This window comes from Oryzias latipes, chromosome 15 (assembly GCF_053564925.1).
Source record: "Oryzias latipes strain Hd-rR chromosome 15, Olatipes_Hd-rR_3.1".
Classification (NCBI taxonomy): domain Eukaryota; kingdom Metazoa; phylum Chordata; class Actinopteri; order Beloniformes; family Adrianichthyidae; genus Oryzias; species Oryzias latipes.
In genome coordinates, this window is record NC_136251.1 from 7,296,940 (window position 1) to 7,309,087 (window position 12,148).

At 40.4% G+C, this 12,148-nt stretch overlaps 1 protein-coding gene across 2 annotated transcripts in view; it reads right to left on the minus strand.

Annotated features, from left to right (window-relative positions):
• The window catches only part of cdh11 (cadherin 11, type 2, OB-cadherin (osteoblast)), a 111,216-nt gene that overhangs the window by 93,868 nt on the left and 5,200 nt on the right, over positions 1 to 12,148 (minus strand). The window contains exon 2 of one of the 2 annotated variants that reach the window (XM_078932306.1): positions 8,729 to 8,814. The exons of the other annotated variant lie outside the window; for it this stretch is intronic. The gene's annotated coding sequence lies outside the window, so the exon portion shown is untranslated. The remainder of the gene's footprint in view (positions 1 to 8,728; positions 8,815 to 12,148) is intronic. 2 annotated transcript variants of the gene reach the window in all.

The following is a 12,148-nucleotide window of genomic DNA, read 5'->3' on the forward strand; positions in this document are numbered from 1 at the left end:
CATCTTATAATTGTCCTCTCCCATCCCTACATCACTCTTAAGAGCATCTCTGTTTTTTGTCGTCTTTGTGCCACGTGCATCCTTCCTTTCCCTGCCCCCCCATCCCAAATGTAGCTTTTTCTGCTCCATTTTCTCCTTTTTCCCCCCGATTTTCCTTTTACCCTCAACCGATCCCTTTTCTCATCAGTTCCTCTCCTCTGTTTCCTTCCGCTGCATCCCTTCTTTTCCGTCAATGCAGCTCTGTAGTCTGACTCTGCGGTCCATTCAGTAGTAGCTCAATAAACCCAAAATTTTGGGTGGAAAAGCAGAACAGGGGCTTTTATGTGATGAATTAATCCCATCTCAATATTCTGGATGTGACAGATGTGCAAAAGAAAGAAGTTTTAATATATCTGTCACGCCCCGCATTTATTTTCAAAGTATTTCCTGTATTAATGGATCCCACTTCCTGAATAGGAGCTTTTACGCCTTTACTAACCAGCTGTACTCCTTTCATTACTATCTTCTGTTTCACATCAGTTTTTACTTTTCTCCACTGCAAACTTTTTTTCTTCTTTCAGCTGTCATCTGCTGGTTATATCTCATGATCCACCTCACCATGATAAACTACTTCAATCCTGTCCACAATTGAAATTATAACAGGGACGGGATAATGGGGATGCACGTCTTTACATGCTCCACTAATGCACTGGTCTTTATTTATCCCTGCATTTTTTTTTATTTTGCTCCACATAATCATCTTATTTTTGTTTTTTTGTATTTCCTGCAGCATTGCAGACTTTCATTGATGCATTTTTAGAGGATTAAACAAACATCTAACTAACATATTTATCTGTCAAGAAGAAGTAACAAACGTAAGATAGTTTGAAACTATTCCACATCGTTAAAAAACGGTTTGAGCTAAAAAGAAGGACGTTGACAGTAACAGCAGGATACGTCAGTAAAGGCCGTGTCACATACAGCATTCCCTGATACATACGCGATGTACATCATTTCTAAGTGTGTGTTGCATTCGCCATTCGCAGATTTCCGTCTAAGGTTTCAGCAAGTTTGTCTTTAGGTTTAGGTTGTTCAAAATAGTTTGTCATTTGAGAGTTACGCAGCGTATTTTATGTAGTTTATACGCAATTGTTATGTAAATCTGACACAATTCTGCTTGATTGGCTTTCCATTACTGTTCCATGTAAATCAAACAAACTTTTCCCGCATGTACCACAAATGTAAAACGTTCGTATCACGTACACGGTGATCATAGCATGTTTAAATTATGTAAATGATGGATGGATCACTAATGCTTATAAGCAGCACAATAATCACATGGATTCATGTTTGACGTTGATTTATTGGTTCTTTGGATAGTTTATTTATACTTCTTCAGTGATTTTAACCCTTGTGCTATCTTAGATGACCCCACCCTCACATTGACGTGTTCTCCCTACCATGACAAAGGTGGATAAAGGTGGAAAGATTTCATGTAATCCATGGACACCAGTGAAGATCAGAAATCATGGAAGAAAAAAGGTTCAGAGCACTGTCTAGTGGGTCTAAATGACCCAACTCCCAATGTTAAACTGCCTAGGATAGCACAAGGGTTACAAGTCGGATAAAGCTGCAGTAGGCATCTGACTTTTTAAGCTTCCACTGTGAGAGTTGGGTTCAGGGAAAATCTACATCGTATTTTAATACTATAAAAATACTATACTATAAAATACTACTATACTATACTATATATAAAAATAATAATTTTCCTACATGGAATCGAGTGTACAAATACAGTTTAAAGCTGCTGCAGATGTTTTACAGAGGATGAAGATAAACTTTACCCTCAAAGTTAAGGAGTATTCTAAAAAAGAAATGACTCATATCCCCACTTCGGTCTTGTACGGTCCGTGAAAATATTGTCTGACATTAAACCCTAAATAAGGTTGGGGACCACTGCTGTTTGGTATCGTAAAATACTCTGCCTTTTCACCTCTTTCCCTCCTCTGCCTATTCCTTTCATCTCTCCATCCTGCCACTACTCATTCTCGCTTCGCCCACTCTTCCAGTTCCCCCCCATTGCCATCCTCCAATCTGTCCCGCCCTCTCCCCCACCCCCCCTGTCCATTTCTTCCTGTATTGATCTGGCTGTCCATGACATGTCATTGTGATTGACAGCCCCTAATTGGCCTAATCCCACCCCCAGGGGCCTGTGGTTCACTGGCTGATCTGGATACAGCTGTCCCATTGTGCAGCGGCTGACACCCTGACCCTCCGGAATTACGGCGAAACAAACACAAGAGATGAAGAGACAAGAAGAAGACCCAAACGTGGAGCACCCTTGATTTTCAGCGGGCCCTTTGTGGCGAACAAATCCTGGCAGAGGAGAGTCAAATCTTCGCTCTAACATATGTAACTAGGTCACAGTACCTGGATTGAAAGGAGCGCAAAGAGAGGCTGACATGCCAAAACAAGACAGACGTTTGGATGCAGTCCTTCACGCGCTAACAGAAGGCTTTCGCCAAGTGCTTTGACAGATGACACTCCAGCTCAAAGGTCAGCTCTTCTTTGTGCGCATCAACAACCATGTGTCTCGTCAGAGTGTCCTTGAACAAGAACCGCTGAGGCGCTGGGATGGGAACGAGAAAGAGCGAGACAGACAGTCCCCCAGCTGACCCAGATTAGTTTAGCTCTATTGAGGAGGTAAGGGGCAGAACTCGAGGTCTTACACCATGCTGCTGGGCTTTCATCCACACCCACCACCCATTTATCCAGTAAGTGACGCCCACTGTTTACATTCAGATTAGCCCATGGAGACCTCACAGGCCGAACGCTGCGTCTTAAAGGCAGGTCATGATCTGATCATCTGGAGGCCATTAATGGCTTTAAACTTTTAAAGCTCCTTTAGGACGAGATCAGAGCTCCAGATTGCAACCATTTAGTAGAATTTAGCAACTTTCTGATGCAGGGCAGCTTTAGAAAAAGACCTTCATTTGTTTCCATGGTACAGCGCAGGGGAGAAGAGATTTGATGGGAGAAATAGGAGCTGAAAAGAGTCAGCGTCAAAACAACAAGAGAGAATATTCACACCATCTGGAAACCTCACTTTCACAGACTCAATTCCTTTTTCCAAAACCCCCAGTCTGAAGCCTCCTCTAAACTTTGGCTATTTTCATTCGAAGTAAAAAGATTTATATTTCATAAAATCTCATTTTTAAGAAAAAAAAGTGTACTTTTGTACATAGTCCTGATATTTGCAGGGTAAAAATAGTTCCAAATGTGGTCAAATCTACTCAATTTTACTCAAAGTTGCATTTTTGCCGTGCAAACAGGAAAAAGTGAGAAAGTAGAGTTTACTTTAATGAACCAAATAAATCTACTTATACATCAACTCTGGTCATTATTTCTGATCAAAGTAGAAACCAACAAAGGATTTTGTGCAGAAATGGGAAACCGTACTGTCCAGATGAAGGCTGCATTTAGAATACATACAAAAAAATGTAATCTTATAATATAAACCCACCACAAAGTAACAGGGTTTAAAGGTAAAGTTTGCCATAAGTTTCTGAAACATTTAAAGACAAAAAAAATTACTGCAATGAAAACCTTTTCAGATTAATACAGTAAAGATATTTTATAATTGTTTAGAATAAATCAAACGTGCGTAAAAGAAGAAACTGAAGCAAATGAAGCAACATTCCTGAGTCAGTGAGCGGCTCTCCATGAAAAAAAAATTCCAAAATCCACGGGGCTTCAGAAAGCTGAATTCTGAGTTCAAAACAGGTCGGGATGTGGATTTTTGACGAAATGACCTGTAATTTTTTATTAAATACCCCCAAAAATTGTGTTGTTTTTTTTTTTTAACATGTTCTGGCACTTAATACTTAAAATTAAGCCTAAAATAGCATTTCTGAGTATTTTATTATCCAAATCGTTGTGAATCAGGAGCAGATGAAAAAATGCAGTTTGACGCAGAGAATATGCAGGGTGGGCCACAAACTTCCTGCTTCAAGGTCTTAGCAATGGTGCCAACACTCCCGCTCACAACTCAGAGGTGAATTTCTAATGAACTTCTGCCACTCTGCAGAAACTATGTCCATAAAACAACACAGTTTATTATTTTTGTTTCTTTTCATAATTTCATAATTAAAATAGCACAAGGAACACTTTTCGAATAGATCAAAAGGTGATTGGATTGGGACTTTTGGGATATTTACAATGACAGACAGGTGATTCTAAGCTGAGTGAAGAAAGCTGATTGGTTGTTTTCAGGCCATTACACTGAGCACAAATGTGTAATGACCCCAGCTAGCACGGTAAATCACACGTCACAGTCCTCACCCTCAACCCACTGACACACACCATCAAGTCAGGTAGACACCAGAGAACACAAGGGTCATTGTGCTCAAACATCCTCCTCTGCAAAGCGATCCCTCTGCTGGCTCCCTCCCCATTCTCTCCTTTCCAAAGCAGCGCTTGGACACGCTGAGTGCTTGACAATGAGCCCCCTCTTCCAAACCCACATTTTGAAGCCAGGTCCCCCCCCCTCAACCCGCTAGCCCTCCCCACATGCACGTTCTGTCTCCAGGTCGACACAGAGAGATCTTTGTTGTTCTGAGCTGCAATCTCATACCTCTCCGAGTCTGCTGTTCTCAAAAGCCTCCGAAGCCAAAACTCTCTTCAACCGATGGATGTGAGTTCAGGGGAAAGTGAGGCTAAAGCATCCTTCCTGGTTCTTACCCTCCAATAAACCTGGATTCTGAACCAGTTTGGCATTAAAAAAAATCATACATTTTTAGGTTTAAACAGTTCCGTATATTTATGAAGCCCCAACAATGTTTTTCACTTCTAATTTGTAAAACACTTCCACTTTGCTTGACACTAGCATTTCATTTACCAATACTAGTCCTTGTGGTTGTGTCAACAAAGTTAAATTATTGACAAAAATGAAAAAAAGGGAAAAAAATAAAATTAAGATTGAGTCAGAACTTGCTTTTTATATCCATATCATCTGGAGAATAGGAAGAAAAATGAAAATACTAAATTGTAAGGTTTTTTTTTCTATTTTTGAACAGTCCATGTCATTTATTGAATGTTTGTCCAACTGCAGTTTGGGAGATTTTCAGTGATGCCTTCAAAATAGACCATATTGTGGGATTGGAGTCAATCTACCACAATGGAACAGTTGTTGTGAGCCAATGTCTTCAACCTGAGTCCTCAATAAAGAAATCAGGAGTTCTGCTGAATCCTTCAGGAAATCACAGGAAGCGAATCATTTCTGTGTGCTGTTGGAAATCATCTCAAAGCAACAGAAAAGCTCCTTCACCCCTTCAAGCTGCACAAGAAAAATACACTATTCGCAACATAAGTAGAAAATGGAAATCCTCACAAATGAAAGATTTTTCTCAGCCTCAAAATGTCAGAGCAATACGTTTTCTTTGATATATTTCTTTTCATGTGTGGAGTCAAACCAGGTGACATTCAGCTTATTGCTCTAAACAGCTCGGCTGGCTGAACAAAACAGCCACACAGTTTCTAATATGAGAAGGTCAAAAGTCGCCTGGACAAGCGTCGATCTGTTTACCTCTGCATGCTCTCTTTATAGAAAAGGAAACCATACTTTACTCTTTAGGCAGATCACCTGTGAGGATCTGATGGCGGCTGCATCCAGCTCTTCAATCTCCTCCACCACATGTGCACCTCATGCTTCATCTACCCTATTTTCTGCAATATAAGGCAATAGGCCGGCACAATAAATCGCAAATTTACCGTTATCGCGATATCAAGCTGTGCAATACGCATATTGCTATAGTCGGCAAAAATTTTGATAACTGCTTACCTTAAATGTGATAAAACAATCATATGGCAGCTTGAAGTATTTAACAAATCGAGTAGATCCATTCATGCCACAAGGATGGAGCCTTTTTATGTCCGATGTTCACTTCCTATGTAGACGAGGGTCATTTGGAGTGTAATCTAAGTTATGTTGACTCTTATTTAAATTAAACTGTTGCAGTGAAATTGAAATGATGGTTTTAGTTGTATTTGTTCATGTATCGCAAGTTATATCTACATCACAATATTGATTACTAATGCTGCCAATATCATGCATCCCCACAAGGCAAACTTAAACGTTTTTTAATTTAATTTAATTGACAATGCTCACTATATGCAGAGAGCTTTATATATGGATTCATTCTGCTGCAAAAAACCTTGGGTGTCATTGTGAAAACGCTAATGTGGCTAACATGTAGTTGTGTTGAACTGAGATTTTTTTACGTGTTACTAACAAGGTTGGGAGTCAGCGTAGTCACAGTACTGTTTGGTACCACTCTGTTTTTTTTAACATGATGCAAACGGGGGTTGGAGTTACAGGCATTGCGAATTCAAACACGGCCAACATGTAGCTGTGTTGAACTGTGTTTTTGTATGTGTTATTTGTTGCAAGATGGTAAAGTGACAGTACTGTTTGTTTTAGCGGAATCAGTTTTTTTTAATGTGTTGCAAACAAGGTTTTGTGTGTACGCTAACATAGCTAACGTGCTAACGTGGAATGGTGTGGGACTGTTTTCTTACGTGTTACTGAAAAGGTTGAGTTAGCATAGTCATAGTAACATTTGTTTTTAGTTGTATCAGTCTGTTTTTTTTATGTATTCCAATCAAAATTTAGAGTTATCGATATTGTGAATACCCTAATGCGGCTAACGCATAGTTTTATCGGACTGTGGGGTTTTTTTTATGCATTACTGAAAAGGTTGAGAGATCACAGCAATGTTTGTTTTAGCAGCAGGCTATCAGTCTTTTTTTTCATGTGTTGCAAACAAGATTGGGAGTTACAGTTATTGTGAGTCCGCTAACGTGTCGCAGTAGTGTCGAATTGTGTTTTTGTTCTGTGTTGTTACAAAGGCTGGGAGTTTGTGTAGTCACAGTAACGTTTTTTTTAGCAATACCAGCAAGGAAGGTTGGCAGTTCAGAGTGTTGTGAATACGCTAGAGCGGCTAAGACTTCTAACGTGTAGCGTGTTTCAGAAATCTTCTCGAGTTGATTGATTTAGCTTCTAGAGTTTGACTTATCTCTTGACTCTTTTTTTCTCACTTAATGTGTCTAATAGTTCGGTGTGCCTCATATATGACAAAAGTTGGAAAATAGACCATTCATTAGCAGTTCGCCTTACTATCCAGTGCGCCCTATAGTGAGGAAAATACGGTCAATCCAGCTGCAGACTTACATTGGCTGGATTCTCCAGACCGCTTCAACAAAATAACAAAAGAAGGCCTCAGCTCTGCAAACACGTAGCTGTGCGTGACCTTGCAAGTCCCACCTTTGGGTGAAATGGACTTGTGCAGACAGATTGCCCGGAAGGACTTTCATTTGCTCCTGTGACAAAGCTCAGGTGCATGGGAACGTGTGCACAAATGCACATCCAGCACTCTGACCTTGCATGGTCAGCTCTAACACGTGAAAATGTGTGCATGGGGCGACACTTGCTGTGACCTTGTTTGTTTAACCTTGCCACTAGAATATCAACAGTCTTGATTGGATTTGCTTTTGTAACATGACAGAAAGACGAATGACAAGTGTGATGTCACCATACTTTAAAGCTGGAAATGCATACGGATAAAAGTGGCTCAATGGAACTGGAATAAATCCAGATGGATTTTCTGAACTTCATGTAGGCCATTAAAACCACACGTGTTTGGAATCAAAGACTCCGAAGCAGAGTGAAAAAAAGGATAGACTCAATCTGAAACCAACATTCCTTAAAAAGCCAGTCCATGTTTGGTAAATGATGAAGTTGAATGCTCTATAACATTATTATCATGCTTTGGTGGGCAGAATCAACTTTGCTTTTAAGATTTCGGGATTAATATTTATATTACACACAGGGATTAGTGGCAGGATGAGGAAAAGTGACTGGGGGCCGGAGAATCTGCCCCCCTATATATATATATATATATATATATATATATATATATATATATATATATATATATATATATATATATATATAAGTGCAGCAAAAATAATAATTAGCCAATCCTAGAGGATATATCTGTCATTTCACTGAAAAAGGTCAAAGCAGTCACAGCAGCAACTGAAACGTGGAGCGACGACAGGGAGGAGGAGAGATGAAGAGTGAACGGGAAAGGGAGTCGACTTAAAAGAAAAGTGAGAAAAATGAGAGGAGAAGGAACAAACACGTGTGAAAACTGAAAGCAGAAATGACAAGTCGTAAAATGTGAGGGTTTGCTCACAGAACATTTTTTTGTGTGTTTTTAGTGTCACAGTTGTGGGAGGCGAGAAAAAGAAAACCAGTGCAGAAAAGACCAAAATGGGCTTGTGGGATTCAGAAAGAAAAACAAAAAGAGGGTGAGGTGGGAGGGAGGTTATTATGGTTAAGAGGTCAAGCTTGCAGTGATGCTCTGTCTCTGACAAATGAAAACAGAAATGTCCACGCATGACTTGAGTACAGCAATGTCTGTTGACATCACATGTGGACTGCTTTTCTGTCTTTCTATGAACCAAGTGAGCCATCATTTGTCCACAAAGTGTTTGATGCGCTGCCAATAGACTCTGAGATCCCAGCTCGCCCTGAAAAATGACTTTCAGGAGGACCAATGAGCAAAGACAAGCATAATAATGCATTCTAATTTGCGTAGAAAACATGATCTCGAACATCAGAATGAGCTTTCAGCATTTACGTCCTGCTGTGGGGCAATGAATAAAAGTCTCTTGAATCTCTCCTCACCTGTTTATTTTTGGAGATTTGTATTGTGTTCCTCTACAGCACAGCGGGGACAGATGAGAGAAGGAGAGGAAGATGATGAAGGCGTTCTGAAGAGGACAGGAAAGGAAGGAGGAATTAGGAGAGAATGATGCAGAAGAAGAGGATGATGGGACAAGAGAGGGAGACAGGAGTGATGAGAAGTGCTAGATAAGTCTCAAAATGATCAAAGCTTTACTTTGACATCAAGTGCGAGTCTTGGCTGTATGCTGACTGGCTAATGGTAGAGATACACACACTCTTTGAAATATTGAGCCAAAGAATCTTCTATTTGAATCACACTGACATGCACTGCTTTTTTTAAATAACACTTTGCAACAAGATATGGATTGAATCAGATCATCTCAAAACATCTGCAGCTAAAACTAACCAATCACCTTTGGAGGAACATAATCCTCTGTGGGTTTCATGACCAGACAAAATGCTACAGCTCATAACCTCAAATATTTGTAAAGTAACTGATTAACCTCTCTCAAAAGAAGCAAATTTATTTTGCACGATAAACACCAAAAGTATTGAGAACAAAAACAAGCAACAGCCTCTTATGCTACGTTCGCATTGAGCTCAAAAACACGCACCCAAGCGACTACTTCCAATGAAAAGTTTATATAAAAGTGCGTAAATGTTTCCACATTCAAAACTCTCGCGTTTACGCATCTCTACGTGCAAACGGGTGCCGACTGAACGCACGTTAAAAGTTAAACCAGTTTATCTTTGACCAATCAGGGACTCGGATTGGGTAGTGACGTATGGGTAGTGTCCTTGAAAACACAGAAATGCTAACCGTTTATAAAAATTGACCGTGAAGGAAAAATTAATCATTTGAATTCTATGACACAAAGTCTTTCATGTATTGGAACAGAGCTGTGAAAGACAAAGCCTGGAGCGAGATTCTCAAGATTTGGACACCAAGCCTCTACCTTGTTGGTAGCGAACATGCGCTAGTATCAAGTAGCGATGGCCTGGTGTGAACACAGTCTGCTAAAAGCACATTGAAGATTGCCCGTTCAGTATGTTCATTCGACGCGCATCACATGCCTGTTGCGTCTGTAGCATCAGATTTGAATAGGCTGCGTACATATCCAAGACCAGCTCCAGAGCCAGTCCTGTAAACATGACATCAGATGGTACACTTTAGAACAGTTAGCTGCTCCCTCTGCCTTTGAAGTTCATGTTTATAGCGTTTCATTATGCAGTTTTTTTTACCTGTATGCTGTGTGCCGTGTCGCTCAGCTTCATTTCCTACTTTCTTGTTAGTCTAAGAGACAGCAGAACAGCAGTGGTGTGTAAGGCAATGATCGTATGACAATCCAGCTGAAGGTCACGGTGTTGCTGAGATGCCAAGATGCCACTTTTTGAGGAAACTCTATTGTCTCACGCTGGGTTCTTTTTTTTTGTATTTGGGGATGATCTCCTGTTGATCTACCAGGGACAGAAAAAGGTTCCAGTGTGGTCTAAGGTTGGGGAACTTGCAGCTTCTGTTTGCTTTTTTTCTGACTAGTTGAAGGACATGCAATAATCTTAGAGTGGTTTTGGTGAATAGTTTGGACTCTGCACATAGAATGAGATTCAGAATCAATCTCCTATATAGAGAAGATGGCTGCCACTCCGTGTTCAACAGTGTTAGGAAGGGTCCAGGCTCTCATAATTTGCTCCAGTTTCAGAACTTCCCTGATCCTCCTGTTTAGAATTCTGACATTAATTTGCATGGCTAAGACTGAAAACTCATTCTGGATTGATCGGAGACTTGACTTGGACTTAAACAAAGTGAATGATCATTATGTTCTTCCAAGTTTCTTCTATTGTTTTTTAGCACAGTTCAGTCAACATAGTGACTGCAGTCAGTTTTAACCCTTTAACACCAGCAATATCACCAGCTACACCTACATACTACATGCTCTTTGATATACCATGATTTATTGACCGTTCGTACTGGGTTTGCGCCATTATGCAACACTTTAGTTGATGTGCAATACATTACTAGCATAAAGTGTTGCATATCAGCACAAGGCGGTTTATCTCTGTTTTAGAATCTGTTTGAATTGCGTTAATTGCGTCAACAGTTGAAGAGTTGAATAGACAGTAGTCGAAAGAATGGCGCTGAAGCTAAAAGGGCTAGTAAGCATTAAAATGTTCATTTGAAGTTGGACCTTAACACTTGACTTGCTGGGAGTCATGTGACCCTTTGTGACAAAAACCTTCCAACATCAGTTTGGGCTAACCCACCCTCAAGTTCATGAGTGCACCTGACATCTGATCTGCAACAGTATCTTAAGTAAAGACGACTGTTAGTCAGGCATTTGAGAAGTCACTAAGCAAGACAAATCCATCCAAGCACTGAGCCTCCTGGGAAATATTACAAGATGTTCTGTTCTTAAATTGCTTACTTGTTAATGAGTGGACAACATCTTCTTGTCGAGAATGAAGATCACAATTGAATGTTCGAGACAGGACCAACAGTGACCGTAGGATGGTTACATCAGGGGTGGGGCATCAATGAATCATTTCCTGGTTCCCATCTAACCTCTACTGCCCAGACAGCATCAGATCTTCGGATGCACCTAACCTCAGCAACCGGTAGACTAGGACAAAAACATGGCACTGGTCCTGAAGCCTGGAGTTCCTAAGATTTACAACAACAAGACATGCAAACTTTTCAGGGAGTTTGTGAAAAAAATGTGCAATCCAAGTAAGAGTTCTTACAAACAAAATGTAGCTAAAAATGTTTTTTTTTTTATCACAGTTTTTCCCTCCAACCCTTAAACCAACTGTTAGGAGCCCCTGTGATCTACTGGGGAACCAGAAGCAGAGCTATGGAATCAACATTTAGAGTTGTGAATAAGATGGAACTTTGGACAAAGTACTTCTGAAGCTATTTTCATGGCATATTTAGCATCTGGTTTCAGCCAGAATTTCTGTCAGCACATTTTCTGGGAGGCTAATTCTATTTAGAGGCACCACACCTGTTTGGAGCAGATCTGTCTGTCACCGACATGCACACCAACACGCACAAAGACACTCCTCCTTTAGGGTCTCGGCTGGCTGTCCACAGAGTTCACCTTCACAAATTTGTTCCATCAGCAAAGTCAGCCTGCTTCAATTAACATAACCATGTTAATTATTGTAATCATCCTCACGTCACTGAAAGCACAACCCCAAAACTGTGTGTGCGCTGCAAGTTTAACAGAACTTGAGGCGGAGACAGATGGACGGACTGTTCTTTGTGAAGAAGACGCTGACATACGTTTGATAACTCTACAAGAGGCGTCCAAAACCGTCTCAGTGATCTGGAGAAGTAATGGAAAGAATAATGGAGACATTTAAAGACAAAACCAAGTTTGAGGTGAAAAAAAAAAAGAGTGAGAGGCTTTTCTTTGGTGGCTG